The sequence below is a fragment of the Aricia agestis genome, chromosome 7 (genome assembly GCF_905147365.1).
Source record: "Aricia agestis chromosome 7, ilAriAges1.1, whole genome shotgun sequence".
Lineage (NCBI taxonomy): Eukaryota > Metazoa > Arthropoda > Insecta > Lepidoptera > Lycaenidae > Aricia > Aricia agestis.
This window is the reverse complement of record NC_056412.1, coordinates 4,693,714-4,715,827: the sequence shown is the minus strand read 5'-3', so window position 1 is coordinate 4,715,827 and position 22,114 is coordinate 4,693,714. Positions and strand designations below refer to the sequence as shown.

At 38.1% G+C, this 22,114-nt stretch overlaps 1 long non-coding RNA gene across 1 annotated transcript; it reads left to right on the top strand.

The window, feature by feature from the left end:
- The first annotated feature begins 15,479 nt into the window (after positions 1-15,479).
- Positions 15,480-21,912, top strand: LOC121728770. Its single transcript, XR_006035865.1, has 3 exons — positions 15,480-15,492; positions 19,137-19,146; positions 21,624-21,912. It is a non-coding gene; the product is annotated as an uncharacterized LOC121728770 (long non-coding RNA).
- Positions 21,913-22,114: the final 202 nt, after the last annotated feature.

The following is a 22,114-nucleotide window of genomic DNA, read 5'->3' as shown; positions in this document are numbered from 1 at the left end:
CAGCCTTAAAAATATAGTCCTAGCTGGAGAAGTAGAAAGTGTCCCGGTTTCAGGATAGAGCGTAGGTAGAGACTATAGAGTCGTTAAATTTGGCATTCTATGGCGTTATGGTGTAGCCTTGAGAATGATTAGTTGACGAAGTTCCGTACACACCCGTGCCAGTCGAGCTGAACAGTGTGACGTTTCTGCGGAAAAATACTTTGGTTTGAGCGGACCAAAATATAATAGGTTGTTACGAGTATAATATCGATATAGTTATTAATTATCGTGCTACTTGGTAGTCCCCTTACTTATACAGTGTGTAACAAAAACAAGTGATAATACTTTAGGGCATGTACGTGTTACTTGTAGAGAGTTCACTGTAAAAGTAGCAGCGCTGAAAGACGAAAAAAATTTTTCACTTTTGTATGGAGAAACTCGTGACGCTCGGGCCCTTGCCCATACAAAAGTGAAAAAATTTTTTCGTCTTTCAGCGCTGCTACTTTAACAGTGAACTCTCTACAAGGAACACGTACACACCCTAAAGTATTATCACTTAATTTTGTTACATCCTGTATAACTCGGTCACATAAAGAATGGATTTAGGATCGAATTTGTTTGAACCGATTATACAGAATGTAACAAAACTAAGTGATATATATTATTTTAAAGGTGTGTAGGTACGTTTTCCTATTAGAGTGTTCACTGAGAAAGTGGCAGCGCTGAAAGATTAAAAAAATCACATTTGTATGGAGAAACTATTGACGCTAGGGCGCTTGCCCATACAAAAGTAAAAAAAAATTGGTCTTTCAGTGCTACTTATTTCACAGTGAAATTTCTACGAGGAACACGTACACGCCTTAGGGTGGGTTGCACCATCTTACTTTAACTATAACTTTAACCATAACAAAATGTCAAATGAATTGTCAAGTCCCTAGTAAAAGTCCATAATGGACGCCATATTTGACGGTAACGGTAACGGTAACGGTAACCTTAACTATAACTACGCCTCTGGTGCAACCCACCCATAAAGTATTATCACTTAGTTTTGTTACACTATGTATATTAGGTTGGGAAAAAGTTTCTTCGCATTTTATATAAAAATTCAAAAGGTTTTTTTAATAGTTAATAGAATCAGGCGTTACTTTTCGGAAATCTATAGCTTATGCGTACTCGTACACTTATGCGTATAGCTTATGCAAAAACCTGCAAACACCACCACCACACAAGCAATAATGTTGGCAAATCCGTGCAAGGCCCCTCACCACCATGCAGGTTGAAAACCTCGACGCGCGTTTCGCCCCAACACCGGAGCATCCTCAGGATGTGGACTCTACGAACAACGGAGGTTGTGATGTACGCATGCCTATGCGTACACTCACTCATTAACTTAAAGGTTGAGGTTTATTTCGCGGAATATTGCTAAAAATAATAACAAACTAAATTTTAAGGTTTTTTTTTAAGTTTATTTACAATTGACTAAAGTATATACTTAGGTGCCATTTTGTTCGATAACTTTTTGCCATCTTGTTGGTAGGGACATGATCCCATTGCTATAAAAATTTTGGGACTTCTGATGAAAAAACTGCGACAAGTGGTTTTGGCAGTCCTCTTGTGATGTCAACCTGACACTGCCTAAGGCATTCTGCAGCCACCGAAACAGGTGGAAATCTGAAGGTGCAAGGTCAGGACTATAAGGCGGATGCATTAACACCTCCCAGCCAAACTCCTGTAATTTTTGCTGAGTGGCTAAAGATGTGTGAGGTCTAGCGTTATCATGGTGAAAAACCACACCCCTTCTGTTGATTAATTCCGGCCGCTTTCTCTAAACTTCTTGCCCCCCAGTTCTTCAGCTACATCGTAACTACAAATATGCTGATTTTGCTCCACTTTTTCAAAAATGGCTTCAGTTTTATCCGTAACAGGGCGACCACTGCAGCGACGTGCATCTTTGATATCAAAATTTCCGGATTGAAAATACTTAAACCAAATTTGCGCTACTCTCACAAATACTGCATTAGGTCCATAAACATCACAAAATTTTTCGCGGCTTGTGTTGCATTTTTACCTTTTTTGTAATAAAATTTTAAAATGTATCGAATTTCTTCATTATATTCACTTACTAGCTGTTGCCCGCGATCGTTCGCGTCAGCAAAATGTGATAACAAAGATATTAAAAAAGATAAAAAAAAAAACCCTTGGTTCATTTATAAAAAAGTGAAATAATCCTCCTCCCTTTCGGAAGTCGGTTAAAAAGTAGCCTAAGTTATTCCTTACTACATCAGCTATGTGCCTAAAAAAGTCCCGTCAAAATCGCTCCAGCCATTTCAGAGATTAGCCGGAACAAACAGCCAGACAGACATACAGACAAAATTTGTAAAAAATGTTGTTTTGGTGTCTGTACCCTATATACATTCATATGCATTTAGTAAAAAACGGTTCTTTCAATATTACAAATAGACACTCCAATTTTATTTATATGTATGTATAGATTTTAACAATAAGGAAAACAAATGAAAATCTCACATTTACCTGATTTGAATTTGGAATTGTCTTCTGTAAAATTAAAACTTTTTAACGAAACCAAAATCAGCCAGATACAATTATTATTGGTATAACGTGGGTATAGCCCAAAAGATTTTATGACAAGTTCATACATACTATCTATAATGCGAAAAGACTTTTATTTTCCTATTAACGTATTTTCAAAAGTATTTTATATGTTAAGAAGAAACGCTAACACTGTTTTTCCATACAAAACCTCTTAAATCTTTTTATTAGAATCCAAATCTATTAAAACTTTCATTCTCCGTCCAAGTATAAGTCATAGTCACCATTAACCGGTAACGTAATATCATAAAATATGGTATTTACTAGCTGTTGCCCGCGACTTCGTCCGCGTGGAATTCAGTTTATAGCGCGCGGTGTCAACAAAATGTGTGTCAAATTTAAAAACTTTTTAAAACCCTGGTAAGTGGTACCCCTCTTAGGGCCGCGCTACACCGGAATGGCAGCGCTGAAAGTGCTCGCCTCGCCGCTGCCATTCCGGTGTAGCGCGGCCCTTAATTAATCAAAATACCCAAAAACAGCTGTGCAGTGTGCACATAACGAACGGACGAAGTCGCGGGCAACAGCTAGTGTTACAATAAAGTAAAAAATAAAACGCCATCTGTTGAATCGTATTAGAACTAAAATGTTCATTGCATCGATATATTTCTGGATTTTTTATAATATTATACATAAAATATGTTTAAGATTTTTGAAATTTTATTTTAATACACATCCAAGACCCAGGAACATTGAAAACTTTTTGTTCCGCCTGCGGGACTCGAACCCAGGACCCCCGGGATGAGCGCTGGCCACGCGCAATGCGAATTCATTTTCATCGATATTTTCATGGAAATAAGATATTTTCCCACATCAAAATGTAGCCTATGTCCTTTCTCAGACTCTAGAATAACTGTATACAAAATTTCATTGCAATCGGTTCAGTAGTTTTGGCGTGAAAGCAAGACAGACAGACAGACAGACAGAGATACTTTCGCATTTATAATATAAGTATGGATTTTATAATATTATACATAAAATATGTTTAAGATTTTTGAAATTTTATTTTAATACACATCCAAGACCCAGGAACATTGAAAACTTTTTGTTCCGCCTGCGGGACTCGAACCCAGGACCCCCGGGATGAGCGCTGGCCACGCGCAATGCGAATTCATTTTCATCGATATTTTCATGGAAATAAGATATTTTCCCACATCAAAATGTAGCCTATGTCCTTTCTCAGACTCTAGAATAACTGTATACAAAATTTCATTGCAATCGGTTCAGTAGTTTTGGCGTGAAAGCAAGACAGACAGACAGACAGACAGACAGAGATACTTTCGCATTTATAATATTAGTATGGATTTATTTATTGATTCACCAACAGAATCACATAGTTTTTTATGGATGGATGGTATAGCGAACATTGATGCTTGAATCGCAGGTAAAGCCCGTAGTCTCCGTGGCCATGGCACGGGGCCATGGGCAGGTGTCGTCAGCATCAGGTGGGCCCCTCGCTAGCGCCGGCACTGACGCGGCCCGCGGCCCTGCCCTACTTCGCAGTGATGTATGCGATCGCGTCAAATCGCGAATATTGTTGTATTTGCCGCGGTTATTTCTGGCTTATTGCGAATCGAATTGTATGTACACTGTACAAGCATGGAATGGAATCTGTAGCAGATTTAACCATACCGTGATGTTTGTAGCAAAATTTCATACAATTTTAACCGACTTCCAAAAAGGAGGAGGTTATTTATGTACGTCTGTATATTTTTAGCATTAATTGATACACGGTGCGGTGTGAGTTTTGACAGGTGTAAATCGGACAGTAAAATCATTGTATGCCCCATATATTTTAAACTAGGTTCTTAGATGACGCCTTCAACTTGTTGCACCAAAATTCGTTTATCATATTCCTATGGAAATATCTACTGACGTAGGGTTGATTTAGAAGCAGCTAGTATACCCATTCAATTTGCAATTTAATAAATGATTTAATTTATTAAATAATACACTCTAGTTTCTAGATAAGTATATCCATAAACTAGACGATGTGGGAGAGCCATGCTTCGGCACGAATGGGCCGGCTCGACCGGAGAAATACCACGGGCTCACAGAAAACCTAAAAAAAAAGAGTGAGTGAGTTTACCGGAGGGCGGAGGCCCAATCCCCTACCCTATTTCCTTCCCTACCCTCCCCTATTCCCTTCCCTTTCCATCCCTACCCTCCCCTTTTACCCTATTCCCTCTTAAAAGGCCGGCAACGCACCTGTACCTCTTCTGATGCTGCGAGTGTCCATGGGCGACAGAAGTTGCTTTCCATCAGGTGACCCGTTTGCTCGTTTGTCCCCTTATTTAATAAAAAAAAAAAATGAAATGCCTATAGGCACTCGCTGTCGAAAAACAAACATTTAATTTCCTAGTGTGCACTGTGCTGTGGCCTGTGCCTCGAGCGTGTACACTGTACAGTTTCATTTCGAGGAAACGCGCAATATAATCGGATTCCAACGAGCATGTGGGTCACCTAATTCCTGTCAGGCTTCCTACCTGGTGAGCCACTACAGAGGCAATAAGTTAATATTGTTTTACTACCTTACTTTAGAACTTTAGTATGATATGTGTGCTTTAATAATAAATAATAAAATTAAAATAAAATGAATATTTAAGGGGGCTCCCATACAAAAAACACAATTTTTGGCCTAGTTTTGGTCTACAACGGAACCCTTCGTTCGCGAGTCCGACTCGCACTTGGCCGATTTTATTTACCATACGGTCTGTGAAAGAAACGACATGAATTTCATGATAAGTTTTCTATTTCAGAAAAAACAAATATCCTTAGGTCGTATCAATGATGTGTGTATTTGAAAATCTACCACTTTTAGATAGGCAACGATTGGAGATATACCTACCTATTATACCACAAATTATACTAGGTAAGACAGTGTAAAGGACAAAGGTATAGAGAATTTTATTAGCTTTTTTAAAGTACTTAATACAGTAAAATTTCGTACGAAGCACCGCTTTCGAAAAATGGGACCTTCTTTTCCCCCCCTCCACTTCGGTTCACCTCGGAGGGGTCAGGACCCCTATCCGCTACTGTACGCACATTCACGCCTATGATCGCCTGAGATTGACTCATTAGGGCCAGTCATTGCTCACTTTACTCTAACAAAATATTTTGAAATTACTGTACTGAAATAAAAAGTTAAAATCTAAAGATTACGATTACTATGCAACTATAAAATTTAACAACATTCCATTAGAGGCGTATTTTTGAGAGTTCAACAAGAAACCCGCGAAACTACGACCTTGAAACGTGTAATGGTTAAACAAAATCGATACGTTTATTGATCAATACCACCGGTATATCTGACTGTTTATCGTGTTCACGTAATGTTGTTTATATAGAAGCCACAGGTGAGGAATCGAGCTTGTGCTAAGATGTTCTTGAAAACAAGCGAGAAGTGTGCTTGCCTCCATGAACCAAAAAAAAATCCATAAAGAATTAATTGTTTTTTTTGGTAAAATGTTCTAAGAATACGTGCTACAGGCTACTACTGTAAACAAAAGTTTCTAATTCATGCATAGAGTTTACTGTGAAAGTAGCAGCGCTGAAAGATGAACTATTTTTAACTTTTGTATCGGGAAACTCATGAGCTAATGAGTGCTATGACGCACGGGCGCTTGCCCATACAAATCACAAAATAATGCTCTTTCAGCACTGCTACTTTCACAATGAACTTAATATTAAGTATAAAGGACACATACAAACCCTAAATTAGTTTTGTAATAATTATGTTACACCCTTTAGGGAAAGTTTTTTATTGGAAATGGAATAAATTCATGACGTTTAAGCATTTTTCATATAAGAAAATAGAATGAGAACTCATGTTTTGGTCCACCCTAGCAGATTATTTTGTGTCACCTGCACCAGCCAAAAATGTTAAGAACCGCTGGTTTGTAGAATACAACAAACGTCGAAGGTTCAATATTAATGAAGAGGGTTCGACGCTCTCTAGTCATACATTATATTTTGCACTCATTTGATAAGATAAGGCTTTTATCACAATAAATACCTATGAACAGGGTCATTTCAGTCAAGTTTCAGTATGTTTCAGAGTTACCTAAGCCCTAAGATTACGTAAACTCGAGTTTTGCAGTAAGCTCTATAATTTCCAACGGCCTTTCCACACGACGTATTTTTTGCGCACTGACGACGCGCGTTTCTGATGCGCTCGTCTTCTGCGCGTTTTCATCACGTTTTGGCAGATATAAAGTTTAAGGGTGAAGCCAAATGAGCGTAATTTGTGAGTTATGAGTCGCAGAATTTCTGCTGCGTAAATATCTTTTCATACAAATCACGACTCACACAAAATTACGCTCGTGTGAATCAAACGGGACTTTTGTATGAAACTGAATGCAGCAGAATTCTGCCGAACCGAAATTCTCGACTCACAACTCACAAATTACGCTCGTTTGGCTTCGCCCTAAAACTTTAGGCTTCCTTGCGTTTGCTGAGCGTTCAACTTGCGTTTGTATGATGTATCGAATATCGATACAAACGAGCGTAAAAAACGTCGTGTGTAAGGGTCCTAAGACTTATAATTTAGGGTGAAGCCAAAGGAGCGTAATTACTAATTTGTGAGTTGTGAGTCGCAGAATTTCGGCTGGCAGACATTCTGCTGCGTTCAGTTTCATACAAAAGTCCTGTTTGATTCACATGAGCGTGATTTTGTGAGCCATGGTTTGCATGAAAAGATATTTACCTACGCAAACGAACTGAATGCGAAAAAAAAATCATCTTCGCTTGATGTGTAGCCTCAGTGACGGATTAACCCTTAATCAAATTAAGCAATTGCCTAGGGCATCACGTCTGAGGGGGTACCAGAGGAAGCACAAAAAAATCCGTCCTTAGGGCAACACTCTCTTAATATGTCACCAAAACCCACGCCAAAAAAGTTTCTAGGAAAAAAAAAGTTTTTAGACAGTAAAGGTATAAAGACCGATTTTAGTTGATATACAGAATATAGGGGGGCCCACAAACATTGATTGCTTAGGCATCAAGTAGTCTTAATCCGTCACTGTGTAGCCTGCAGGGGAGGTACCATAAAAATATTGATATTTTAGTTTATTATGCATTCATAACAACTTTGTAGGTCTTATAGTCGCTGAGCAAAACTGGGGACAGACGGACGAACAGACCGAAACTATAAGGGTTCCTTGTTGACTACGGAACCCTTATGAGTTTGCTGTTCGTCGGGCGTGGAAAAATGTAGTTTCCGCAGTTTGGAAAGCCGTGTGCGACGTGAGTCGTGACCACGGTCAGAGAAGCGGGCGACGGCTCCACAGCCGGTCCGACCAGCATAGAGAAAGCTGTACGTCACAACGAAGACTCACAAATTAATTATTATGTCATTATTTTGGTACACTCGTTAAGATGTCCGAGTAATGGTATAATAGCTGCTGGACAAAGGTTAAAGCTTGATAAATTTAAATTTAGTAATTAGGCACTTCAAGTGGACTGGCAGTTTACTACATTTTAACAATTGAAGTGTTATTAACTGTCATTATAATAGAAGCGATTATAATATTTTAATGTAAAGATTTTTATATAAAAAGTAGGTAGATAAGTATTAGAATTTAGAATAAAACAAAATATGGGAAAAGAAAATATACCTACAAGAAACAATAATATAAAGAGGTTATGAAGCTTGTTCACCTTGGCTTTCTATTTAATACAATCTATTGTACCTATCTCACAATATCCATTTTTAGAAGATGAAACACAAAAGAGTATGTTGATGATCCCGTTTAGAGAACGCGCATATTAGGGCGGGGCGCAGCGAGGCAGGCCGTATATTCTTGCACTTAATTACATACAATTGCTTGTTGTTTTCCTATGCGAAATGCACCGCTGCGTCCGGTCATAACGTGCGCGTACCTATAGGGGTACGGCGGTCACCAGGTCACACCAGTCACCACCAAGGCCGCGCGGCCGACACCGTGCCCCGTATTGGGGTGAATACGCCCCTGAGCCCTGACACACAACACACAGTACACACTCACACACACACATAAACACACACACACACACACACATTCTCGATGTAATTCAATAAAACCGTGCACGCCGGATTTACTACGCAGAGTGCACTTCAGTTTTTGTTTCACGTCAAGCTACACTATTATATTTAGTGCACTCTGCACATTATATTTTCATATTAACCCTTTCTTATATTTTACATTCGTACTTTAATAATTAAAATAAAATACTTAAATAATTAAGGGGGGCTCCCATACAAAAAAAAACATTTTTTTTCTATAACGGTACGGGACCCTTCATGCTCGAGTCCGACTCGCACTTGGCCGATTATTTCGCCTCGTATTTTCCCTGATAACGTTTACGTACACTTCAAATATTATAATATTATTATTCACACAGCACAGCAATAAAGTTTTTCAATATTTTATGTGCTTACTTTAATTTAAAATTCGTGTTCGGCGTCTACTCTTTTTCACAGTAATAATATACACTTTTCATGCACTTTTTCCACTTTTATTAATAACAATTATGTTTTACACGACCGGTTTCGATAAAATCATCATCAGGTGTAGTGCAGGTAATTTTTAAATAATTTTTAAATTAATATTACCTGCACTACACCTGATGATGATTTTATCGAAACCGGTCGTGTAAAACATAATTGTCTATCTACACTACTATTATAAAGAGGAAAGATTTGATTTTTTGTTTGTTTGTTTGTTTGAGTCGAATAGGCTCCGAAACTACTGGACCGATTTGAAAAATTCTTTTACCATTGGAATCCTGCATTATTTCTGCTGAACATAGGCTAATTTTTATTTTGGAAAAATATAAGGTTCCGTAAGATATTTGGGATTTTCGGACGCAAGGTTTAAAAAATCAACCAGAAAAGTTACTTATTTTGCGTACGCTGCCTAAACTATAAAAGATAGAGGCATAAAATGTTCTAAGTAATTATAGATCTTTTAAATATCTACAAAAAAGTCCGCGACACACTATACCTATCTATGTTGAGTGAGGCACAATAACCATTTTTTTATTAAAAAATCTAGAATTTTTTTTGGACTATATTTAAATGCGTTTATTTAAATCATGCTATTGACCCTTATCAAAATAAATTATTTCATCACTAAGTACAGTTAATGTAGATAATATTCGGTCTTTGAATGATTAAAATTGGACGTTTGGTTTTAATGTTATGGCGAAATTAAAATATTACGATTTCTGCTGCACGTTGCGAATTGGGCGTCAAGGCGCGATGCGCGGGTGTGCGTGCGGTAGGGGAGAGATTTAATTATCAGTGCCACAGACTCGCCCGGAGAGTCCACGTAAATATTACCTCGATCGTGGGAATCGCAGACACAATAGATTTTCAATAGTTATGCGACAGCCGGGTGCTGCTTTATTGATTTGATATAGACTATCGTGCTTCATTATTATAATCCTAATTTCAAAAAAGCTTTAAAAGTTATGACTACGAAAGTAATATTTTTAGAACTTTTTAAAATAAGTTTTGAATGACTATTATTTTTGATTGCTATTATAATTAATTAATTTCTTTAACTATAAATCTCCAATAGCGGCAGCCGGCTGCCAGCATAACAATTGAAGATCTATTGTGTCTGCGATACCCACGATGCCGACGCACGATGGAAGTATTAATGCATATTTTTTAATCCACACTATTTCTGCTGAATATAGGCTATATTTAATGGGAGAAAAAAGGGAACCGTATTAAGTGTTAATAATTGTGTGAAAAATCTACCAAAATATTCCTTCTTGCTTATCCATACTAATATAATATAATATTATAAATGCGAAAGTATCTCTGTCTGTCTGTCTGTCTGTTTGTCTGTCTGTCTTGCTTTCACGCCAAAACTACTGAACCGATTGCAATGAAATTTTGTATACAGTTATTCTAGAGTCTGAGAAAGGACATAGGCTACATTTTGATGTGGGAAAATATCTTATTTCCATGAAAATTTCGATGAAAATGAATTCGCATTGCGCGTGGCCAGCGCTCATCCCGGGGGTCCTGGGTTCGAGTCCCGCAGGCGGAACAAAAAGTTTTCAATGTTCCTGGGTCTTGGATGTGTATTAAAATAAAATTTCAAAAATCTTATATCCATACTAATATTATAAATGCGAAAGTATCTCTGTCTGTCTGTCTGTCTGTCTGTCTTGCTTTCACGCCAAAACTACTGAACCGATTGCAATGAAATTTTGTATACAGTTATTCTAGAGTCTGAGAAAGGACATAGGCTACATTTTGATGTGGGAAAATATCTTATTTCCATGAAAATATCGATGAAAATGAATTCGCATTGCGCGTGGCCAGCGCTCATCCCGGGGGTCCTGGGTTCGAGTCCCGCAGGCGGAACAAAAAGTTTTCAATGTTCCTGGGTCTTGGATGTGTATTAAAATAAAATTTCAAAAATCTGGGGTCCTGGGTTCGAGTCCCGCAGGCGGAACAAAAAGTTTTCAATGTTCCTGGGTCTTGGATGTGTATTAAAATAAAATTTCAAAAATCTTATATCCATACTAATATTATAAATGCGAAAGTATCTCTGTCTGTCTGTCTGTCTGTCTGACTTGCTTTCACGCCAAAACTACTGAACCGATTGCAATGAAATTTTGTATACAGTTATTCTAGAGTCTGAGAAAGGACATAGGCTACATTTTGATGTGGGAAAATATCTTATTTCCATGAAAATATCGATGAAAATGAATTCGCATTGCGCGTGGCCAGCGCTCATCCCGGGGGTCCTGGGTTCGAGTCCCGCAGGCGGAACAAAAAGTTTTCAATGTTCCTGGGTCTTGGATGTGTATTAAAATAAAATTTCAAAAATCTTAAACATATTTTATGTATAATACTAGCTGTTGCCCGCGACTTCGTCCGCGTGGACTTTAGTTTATAGCGCGCGGTGTCAACAAAATTTGTGTCAAATTTAAAAACTTTTTAATACCCTGGTAAGTGCTTCCGGTGTAGCGCGGCCCTTAATTAATCAAAATACCCAAAAACAGCTATGCAGTGTGCACATAATCTATACTAATATTATAAATGCGAAAGTATCTCTGTCTGTCTGTCTGTCTGTCAGTCTCGCTTTCACGCCAAACGCCAAAAGTATCTCTGTCTGTCTGTCTGTCTGTCTGTCAGTCTCGCTTTCACGCCAAACGCCAAAACTTCCGAACCGATTGTAATGAAATTTTGTATACAGATAGTCTAAAGCCTGAGAAAGGACATAGGCTACTTTTTTACTGGAAAAAGGGTTGTAAGGGGGTGAAAATGCGTAAATTTGTTCAAATTGAGTTAGTTCCAACAATTCATAATAGATGGCGCCGTGCGTCTTCTACATCGCGCTGACGCTTGCTCAAAAGTCTTTCTATAAGACGTGGTATCATCTTTTTAAGTTTCGATTTTTTTCGATTGTTATATCTATTCTACGGTATTAAATAACTCAGTACTTTATCTGCAGTGACGTAACCTTAAATCTATCAATGATAAATAGTTTATGGGTAAAGTTGTGTAATTGGAGGGCTAAATAAGCTTTAAAATTTGGCATAAAGTATAAAGTTTAATATAAAAAAATGAAATACTTATTGTGTGCACACTGCACAGCTGTATTGATTTAAGGGGTACCAGGGTTTTTTTATAAAAGCTTTTGACACCAATTTTGTTGACATCGCGCGCTATAAACCGAAGTCCACGCGGACGAAGTCGCGGGCAACAGCTAGTTATTAATAAAAGTGGAAAAAGTGCATGAAAAGTGTATATTATTACTGTGAAACATGAATTTCCACCAAGAAGTTACGGTACATTCAATATCATATCTACTCTTTTTGACAAGCTATAGGTACCTTGAAGCTGACCCGATTTTGATGGGTCCCAGGAAAGGACAGACCAATCTAAAATTTCGGATTTTCAGCGCAGCAAAGTTGCAGCCAACATCCAGTTTTGATCTAAATTCTAAATACAAACAAAAATTAAACTCATCTGAATATTCCGTGTGTGTTTAACTCCGATGTATACACGGTAAATGAGTGACAACTGATATTTAAACTGGTAGCATTATAGGCTTAGTCGCTTAGTCTCTACATTTTGATGACCGTATAAAATATAATGGATGTTGTTCGGAATTCGTTCATACTTAATATTATGGTTGTATTACATTCACTATATTATGCGTGATAATCGATAGATGGTGGCTTGAATGTTTGTGGCGAAATGGCGACTGGGAATAAATTAAAAATTATTAGTCTGTTGACAGTTGACCTTTAGCCGAGTTGCAGAACAGGCTGGTCTTAGCAGAGAAGCCAGTAATTCATCATACTTACCAAATAAGACCAAAGACCAAAAAATAAGAGTAAAGCTATATAAATTCCCACTAAGCTGAAAATAGGTAACATATTATTATTTTTACATTTAAGTAAAATTCTCTCTTATTATCTAGCTGCCTGATGCTGATTAAATGATTTAATAATAATAATAATAGCTCCCCACACCGGTTTCGCTGACGGTGGCCGGTTTCATTGAAACCAGGCCAGCTACGCAGGAGTAATTTTATAGTGCCCAAGTGTGTGCGCAGTACACAAGAGCACTCTCTAATCATTTACTCTCATAACCCAGTGGGACGGAATACCGACACGACCGGCGAGAGATCGCGCAGGACCGACTTTTTTTTTACATGCCCATCCGACGCATGGATCATCTTACTTATCAGACAATCACGTGATCAGCCTGCATTGTCCTAACCAAACTTGGAAATAACATGTTTCCAACGCGGGAATCGAACCCACGACCTCCGAGTCAAGAGCCGCGCTCTATAATACCACTAGGCCACGGAGACGTGGTCGACGAAATGATTTAATGACGAGTTTGGGAGATAGTGTATTGGGCTTATGTCAAAAACTTTATTTAATTTAAGTTTTTAATAATTTTATTAATATTCAACTCTGACTGCGGCAGTTAATAATGTAGGTATTGTCCGTGATAGGTATGGCAGGCATTCTGGCTCAGCGTTGACAGCTCTGGATTTGTGTTTAGGCAGTATAGGCCATGGCCTATGGGCAGCAACGTCCTAAGGCGTCCTACGGGCAGCATCCTAGGATGACGGCAGAGTTCGTACATAGGGGCGGCAAAATTAAAGTGGCCCATACTCATGAAAAATATATAGCCTGAGCCGCTCTGGCCCCCTAGACAAGTGGCAAAACGCTAACTCTAACCCTACAAAATGTATGGATTTGACATAAGTATTCGCTAGCGAAGCGATGACTTAAGAGGATACACCAGGGGCGCGAGAAATTGAAAATAGGTATTTGAAAATGTATTGCTGTCTCACCAATCTCAAGTCTCCCACCGCAGAGCGTGATAGAGACAACACGACAAAAGTTCTTATAAAAGAACAGAAAATCTTCGATTCGTTGTCCGCTGATTCCTTCTCCAAAACTTAACCGATTTAAGTACTTTTTTCATTAAGAATTAAAGCAAGGCTTGAGCTGTGTTCCTATGTTTTATTTTTTTTGTATATTTTAGCCAGTTTTGTTTTCTGGGTGTTTGAACACAGAGGAAAATCTGGACATTTTTTTGGGTTTTTGGACGTTCTTATCTTTTTTAATAATAAAATTATGCAAAAAAAGAAAACATAGGGACATCGTAATAGTGGCCATAGATATTCAGGAAAAAAAATCATAACTCTACTTGCATTATCCAGGGAGGAAACAGGGGACAACGTTTGTATGGAAAAACGGCGGTGTGGATTCCTCTTAATATGTCAAATCGCATATATTTTGTAGCGTTAGCGTTAGCGTTTTGCCACTTGTCTAGGGGGCTTGCCAGTTTTTTTTGCCAAAATAAAATAGCGATTTTCTTCGAACGCTCCTATAATAATATTAATAATATACAAATGAATAATACATAATAATAAACTATTAGGTCTATCTTCATTATTTTGAAGTACGATCTGTGCAACGACTGACTATTCAGCAAGATTCAATCGATATTAAATTAATTATAATTTATAATAGACGGAGTATAGCGTACACTATAATAATTTATTATTATTATACAAGGTTTTGGGCCCTTCAAAGTTTTTTTTGTAACCGTTGTTTAATTTCACTACCAAAGTTTTGTGTAACACTAACACCTATGGTAGTATGTTTGAATGCTACTTAAAGTTAAATATATTACACGTTAAAATGCATTGTTAATTAATTTAATTAGTTAGAATTAAATTTAATTACTTATAGACAATAGTCGTTACGTATCTATTGGTTTCAGTTTCATTTAGTGATATTCATTTGAATTATTTTAAATTGAATTACTTAACAATTTACGGTTATCGCCGTTTCTATGCTCATAGAAATAATATTATGAAAATGAAAGCCAAAAATGTCGTGTTGCCCTAATAACTGTGTACATACTGTGCCCATGTCTACTAATATATATTCTGTGCCCTGAAAATATTGAAATGGATGTAGAGATTACGTCATAGTATTAATATCGCAGGCTTATTAGCCTACGATATTAATACGTTTCATTAAACATGCGTACAAAGTTGCAGACTCAGATTGTGCTACAGTCGTCAACCTACAAAATACTAGTTTTCCGCGGGCTGCAGACTCGAGCGACGACGCCTACTTACAAGTCCGTATGACTCGTATCTTGCAGAACTAGCCGGCGAAGAATTTACCTCGCTCTATCAATGAAAAACCGATTCTCCTTATAAGGATTAAAAGGGATTTACTCGGAACATCGAGAAACCAGTTTCCATTAACTTCATAGAGCTTTCGTTGACATCGAGAAGCCAGATTTAAAAGACGTTAAGAAATTGCATTTTAATGAAAATATGCTCTACCGGACTCTTTATTAGAAAAATATAACTCTACCTGGCTCTATAATAGAAAATTAAGTAGAAAGAGGCCCAAGTTTAGATTGAATTATCGATATTTTTTGAGTCTTTGGACTCCAAGTTCCAACACAAGTCTCAAAGAATTGAAAAGTTGTCCAAAAGCAGTACCTATATTACACAGGTGACAGGAACTAAAGGTCTGTTCAACACTTTGGTCACAGAATAGCAAATAATTGTTACTTGCATCATCATCTCTGGAGCCTGGGGATTACACCAAGACCTCTTGGGTCCTGACGCGTTGTAGATAATAATAAACAAATAGTATCTCGACTCTCGAGACAACAATAGAGGCGTATGTTTGTTGTTGTCGTCACGCGTCGTAAACATTAACGCCTCGACTTATTTCAGCGCTGAATTACTGTTTTATAGCTCACGAAGTTTATAAATTTTAACGTTACAGAAACGTGTAACATTTCAATCGTAGGATTTTTTCAGTTTAAATATCTTTAGTGACATTTTTAAATTTTCCGTTACGTTTGAAATATCAATTCCAAAATTCCTCGCAACACCTAGCATTCCTAGCAACAGTTTCATTATTTTATTTAATGTTTTACGAAATAAATATAATTACTTACTTGAATACGACATTGCATTATGCGTATCTGTAATAGGCTAATAGCTATCTTGAGGCCACGTTTTGATTAGTTGTTTGTTTACCTTTTGTGGCGAGTTGCGTCCGGAGGCGGGTGATCTCCCGCGAGCGGCTGCGGCGCGGGGCCGTCCTCCTGGGGGAGCGGGCCATGCTCCTCGCTGACCGCACGAGTCGACTCACGAGTCACGACATTCACATCACATGTCACTGCACTCGCGGGCACTGTCTGCAAGCGAGCAGGTCGGGCGGCGCGCGGCGGCACACTGGCCGGGCGTGCGGCCTCTTGCGTGCGGGCCCGAAGGCCGCACCTCCGTTACCTCACTGATAAGCGATAACGCCGCAGGCTCTACGCGAGCTTCGAACTGAGTGGTTGGGAAAGTGCCGCAAGCAACGATATCAAAAATCAGATGCTGATGTTCCACGAGAATAATTATATGTAAGTATAGAGGCCGCCAGTCAGGATCGTAAAACTGTCAAAAACGAAGCATGCTTGTTCGGTGGCTCCTACTTTACTAGTGTAACTAGTTACGAACTACTAGCCAATAGTCGTAACTAGTAAGTCTAGTAGCTAGCTATAAGCTAGTTAAAACACTAAAAACCTGTATGTAGGCTCATTTATTTGATCGCCGTCTCCAGAGACCTTGACCAGCAGGGCAGCGCGCGATCGTAAAGAAACGCAAGCTCTTGTTTATCGATCAATTAACTTTAACTTTCATATAACATTGGCCACTCAATAGTCACTGATAGTTCCAAATATGGCCAATAACGATAAGTTTTTATTACCCATCACTTCATACATTTAAAGTGACATTTAAGTCAAAAGTACCTGAGTATATTAATTATAATTATAGAGAAAGAAAACCCGAAGAGCATTTGAAATAAGCTCTAAACTAGACCTTACTTAGGCAGCTGCTCAAAATGATTAAGTACCTTGGTAAATAGATGGATCTGGGTAACGCAGAACGCTGCTTTTTATTGACCGACTTCCAAAAAGGAGGAGGTATTTAATACGTTCGGCTGAATGTATCTTTTTTTTTAACTTTTAAGTTTTTGGTAACACAAAGTGCAGCCTACCAAGTACCTACCATCAAGGTTCAAGGCAATTTGCTAGTTGTGATCATCAAGTAAATAAAATGTAACTGGTGATAAAATGAGTGTTACAACAGGAATCAAAATCTACTTACAGTAATTCTCTATTGGCCAAGATATACTTATTGTGATTTGTTAATAACAAAGTCCTTACGGCTTACTTCTAACAAAATTCAAACTAGAACAATCGTCAATCATAAGACTATTTTAAAATGGAAATGGAATCGAGGGGACTCGTGGCAATTTTCGTTCGATAACATAATTTCAACCAAGGCTCTTCCTACGACCTCCAAAGAATCGTTAAACTGTTGCTAAAGTAGAAGACAGCATATTAAGGTTTATTACCCCTCCTTCTCCTCCTCCTCCCGCCCTTAGATTTGGATGAGCTATTTCCGGTTGCTGATTTTATGAGTTTAGTGAAAACTGAAATTATATTACAGCTAAACAACTAGGCTCGACTTTCAAATACATACTCACAATCTTGTATGAGGAAAATCGAGTTTAGGCGTCGCAACTCACACTGGGGCAGAGTCGAAGCGTCGCGTCACGTTTTTTGTCAAAATGTTGTAGTTTTTCTTCTACGAAAATGTCATAAAATGTCGGAGCGCGCGTCGACGCTTCTATATTATTATTATTTTCATCTAGAGATGAATACTTATTAATTATTATAATATATAGAATTTGTTGAAGTTAGGGTCGGTAGAGTTAGGCCGTGTAGATTCAGAAGTTTGACTCTACAATCTACATGAGATCTAGCTGATAATTTGGGCATACGGTACCTATTGTTGTCTTGGCAACATTTTATATGAAATGTTTTTTTGTGGGATATATTATTAAAAGACAAGTTGTTCAATATCGCTGACGTCAGTAAAAGATGTTTCAAGTGCGTTGAAGTGCGGCCGGTCTGGAGGCTGACCTTTGTCGGCGTCTACTGAGTACGAGCGGAAAAACAAGAAGCTATACTTACACGTCGCTACGCTGAGTTTATAATACCTGCATCTTAATAGTGGGTAACCATGGCCGTACCCAGGATTTAGCTAGGGGGCGGGGGGCAGCATACCTATGTCGAGAAGATGGTCGGTCTGGTACACATTAAAAGAAAAAATCATGAAAAGTGACTTTTATTATTCTGACTGAAAAGATATTGTTTCAATACTTACTTCATTTTGCGCAGAGTAGGTAACACGTTTTAATTCCCACTTGACAGGAAAATTTACGTTTATTTTATCTTCTAGGGCCTCCCCCCCTGCCCCTACTTGGGTACGCCCATGTGGGTAACTACTACACAAATTGTAATATAGCATTAAGCAATAAGCATATACTACTAATTATTACCCTACAAGATAAATGCCATTGTCAAAATATGACCCCAAACTTTTTCAGGAACTCCCAGGATTCAGTTGACTACGCTTTTTGCAACGATATATTAAGTATATGTCTTTACGTGTATTTACAAATTTTTTGTAAGAAATAGGAAAGGTTTCACGAAATACGCTCTGAAACGACTAAAGAAAAAAAAATTGCACGATATTTTATTTCAGAAAAGTGTACGGTTTTCGCGGGATACTGTTTTGAGCCGTGCGTTATTATTGTAGAGTGTACACGTCTGTGACAACAATTTTTCAATTAGAAATGGTGTACAGGCAAGGCAAAGGCAATGTATTTACTTCAATGAGTCATCGCAGAAACCTAGACAAGGTATGCCTATTAGTGCTACCTACGTCCTACAGTGGTATCTATCTGGACAGACTGGAGGTTTATAAATAGCATGACGCCAGCGCCCAGTGCCTAATGATCGCTAACTCGTTTGGCGGCGCGCGCGCAGGCTGAGTGCGGCGCTCGACAAGGACGCTGCCGACCTCAGCCATGAATCACAGTGGAAATACTCCTTATTGAGTGTTAGTCAGATCTTAGATATTATGATAATTAGTTTAGGAAACCTACGGTAAAATAAAAACAACTTTGAACCATGTACAGAGCAAGTTGATTGTTAGGAATGCTTACCTACATCCTCGGAATCGATTAGTATCATAGACATAATATATACGACAGTATATATTATGTCTATGATTAGTATAGATTGCTCCTATCAATCTATATCCATACTTTTTTTTTCCTTCAAATTTTTAACGAGGCTTAAAAATGCACTTGGCATCTATGCCAGCCTCATAGTATTATTCAAAATTATTAAAAATTAAACTATGCGACCCTTCATTGACAATAAATAAAATATTATTAAAGTGCGGGCCTCTTGCGAAAGAGGCGACGCCAAAATAATATTAATTTCCCCCCAAACAAACCTCCTGAAAACAACCGGCCCCTGAGACCACGATTCCGTCCACAATCCACCAACAAGTGCATTAAGTCCTCTGCAACCCCACAGTGTATATCCATACTTACTAATATTATAATTGGGAAGAGTTTGTTTGTTTGTTTCAACGTGCTAATCTCAGGAACTACTGGTCTGATTTGAAAAATTCTTTCATTGTTAGATAGCCCATTTATCGACGAAGGCAATAGGCTATATTTTAGCACGCTATTTAAACGGCGCCCTCATGGGCGCCGTTCATATTGCCATGATTTTTTATTTCTTACTGCATAATATTACGACGAGGCGCAACTGGATGGACCGCATTTTCCATACATTTTAATTTTTATCGCGAAATAGGCGCTGCGGCCTGTTTCAATGTGCGCGTATTTAACGGTCAATCGAAAATGGCGCGAAATGATTACGTCCGTGACCTTGATGAGCTTTCGGCAAGTTGTGTCGCTCGATACCTGTGGAACAACATTAACAGGTTTGCGGCAGGAATCTGCAGCCTCTATGATCTTTAAAATTAGACATAATCAGCAGGATAAAGTAATAAGGCATCGATCGATCGAGCTTTAGAGCTAGTATTAATATTTAATACATAAAGGACGCGAGCTTTGGATTTTCAACACGGCATCGCTTCACTTACTTACGCAAAAACAACTTACAATACATGAGTAGCTAGTCTAAACGCATGCGTCTAGTCGCACGTACCTCCACAAACACCGAGCCGAATTACAATGATGTTAGACGAATGTTAGGTGCTTCTCGTTACGGAATTTCTTGATTCGGTCACCGCGCTTAAATCCATCCAAATTGCATAGCGATAAAAGCTATGCAATAGCTTAAAAATTCACGAAAATCACGTTAACCCGGACCCGGGCCCCAGATTAAACACGGGGCCCCGTATAAAATTGATACGGTAGAAACGGCGGTCGGCGCAAGCTACGCCCCTGTTGAAAACGTTTCAAAATAAGCTGTTATAGCTAGGAACTAAATAAGGAAAAGGTGGCTTATAAATAACGAAACAATTAAAGAACAAGAACAAATAATTTATTTTCAGTTACATTCACATTTTCACTTACGCTAAAGAACGCCCGGGACAGTCGACTCACAGTCACACCGGATACAGTGGGGATGATTGTGACGTTTTGAAGGATTTACAAATCGAAATTGTTAGGTAAGATAAAAAACCGTGTTGGATATGTTGGAACTGCATAAAATGGAAAGGGCGTAAGCGACAAAATGGTTTTGTCGCGTAATTTAAAAACCATAAGTTATTTACATTTCGTATAAGCTATGGGCAAATTAAGGTGTATACTTGAACCTATCTATGTTAAATCCGCTTAAATCACTCTCCTCTGTTGACAAAATAGGAATCCCTTTTTTTACAGAGGTCTTTTTGGAGTGTTATAAAAGTTGACCAATCGTGTTATGCTATGGGTAATTCAAAGACAAAGACATCTTTCCCGTATTTTCTTCCTATAATAATAATACCTATGTTTAAACAATAATATATTTTCTTGAATAAACTTATTACAAAGCAGTTTTGTCTTTACTAAAAATATAAACAGTACATAAACTAAATTAAAGTTTTAGAGTTAATCCGATACTAAAGTTAATCGATAGTTGAGTCGTCCCGGGCTTAACAGTAACATACTGTGGAGGTATACGTCTCAGAACTAGCACGTGGTACAAAACCAGTCATTTTGTAAAGATTCTGAAAGAAAAAATCGCCCTGCACCATCTGTAGTAACTAGATAAAACACAGAATAGGTGGCAACTTTCGTAATCTTGTCGATTTCCATGGCTTCGGTAGAATATAGCTGACCGGAAACCTTTTAGAGACCTTAATTAATAATTTATATGTTCTATTTCTATTGTTAGCTAATATAATATTAATATTTTGCAAAAGAATGAGTCTAGCTCCTGTCTTAAGCAGAACCTTCTTATTATTTCCATCGAGAACTCTGCGATATACCTGTGATCTATTGAACAGAATATCGACCGATTTTGCATTAAAATCGGTTTAATTCTCCTGTCATCCCTTAGTAATATTTAAAAAATATATAAAAACACTCAAAATATAAGTGGGTGTTTATTTTTATTCTACCCCATTGGAGGGTGGAGAATTTTAAATTGAAAAATTAATCAGGATTTTTATTTCTTTACGTTTTATCTAGTTGATACAGCGGGCTAGGGTTGACACTAGACATACATAATATATCACAATATGCAGTAATAATAATAATTATATTATATCTCTGTAGTTACACACACGTATATAGACATTAGATGCTCTCACGAGGTTGAACTAAAGGTACCCACGACCTGTCTGTGCACCATCGGCCGATAGCTCACTCTTCTCGGAACACATCAGCACGCGAATCGCGAAGCCAGTCAAGTTCAAGCTCTCAGAACTGTCAGAGCCCGTGCGAACACTATGCTTACAAAGACTCGAAAGTTCATGAAATTACAGCCTCTAAAATGATAGAAGTCCGTGAGCCCATGGTCTCTCAAAAGGGGTCACCGCAGTCGGCCGATAGTACGCTACACTGGGTGTAGATAGTCAATAGTGGTTAGTGAGGTTAGGCGATGAATGAGAGTTGTCTTTACAAGTTAACGAGGAAGAATAAAGAATGTAAA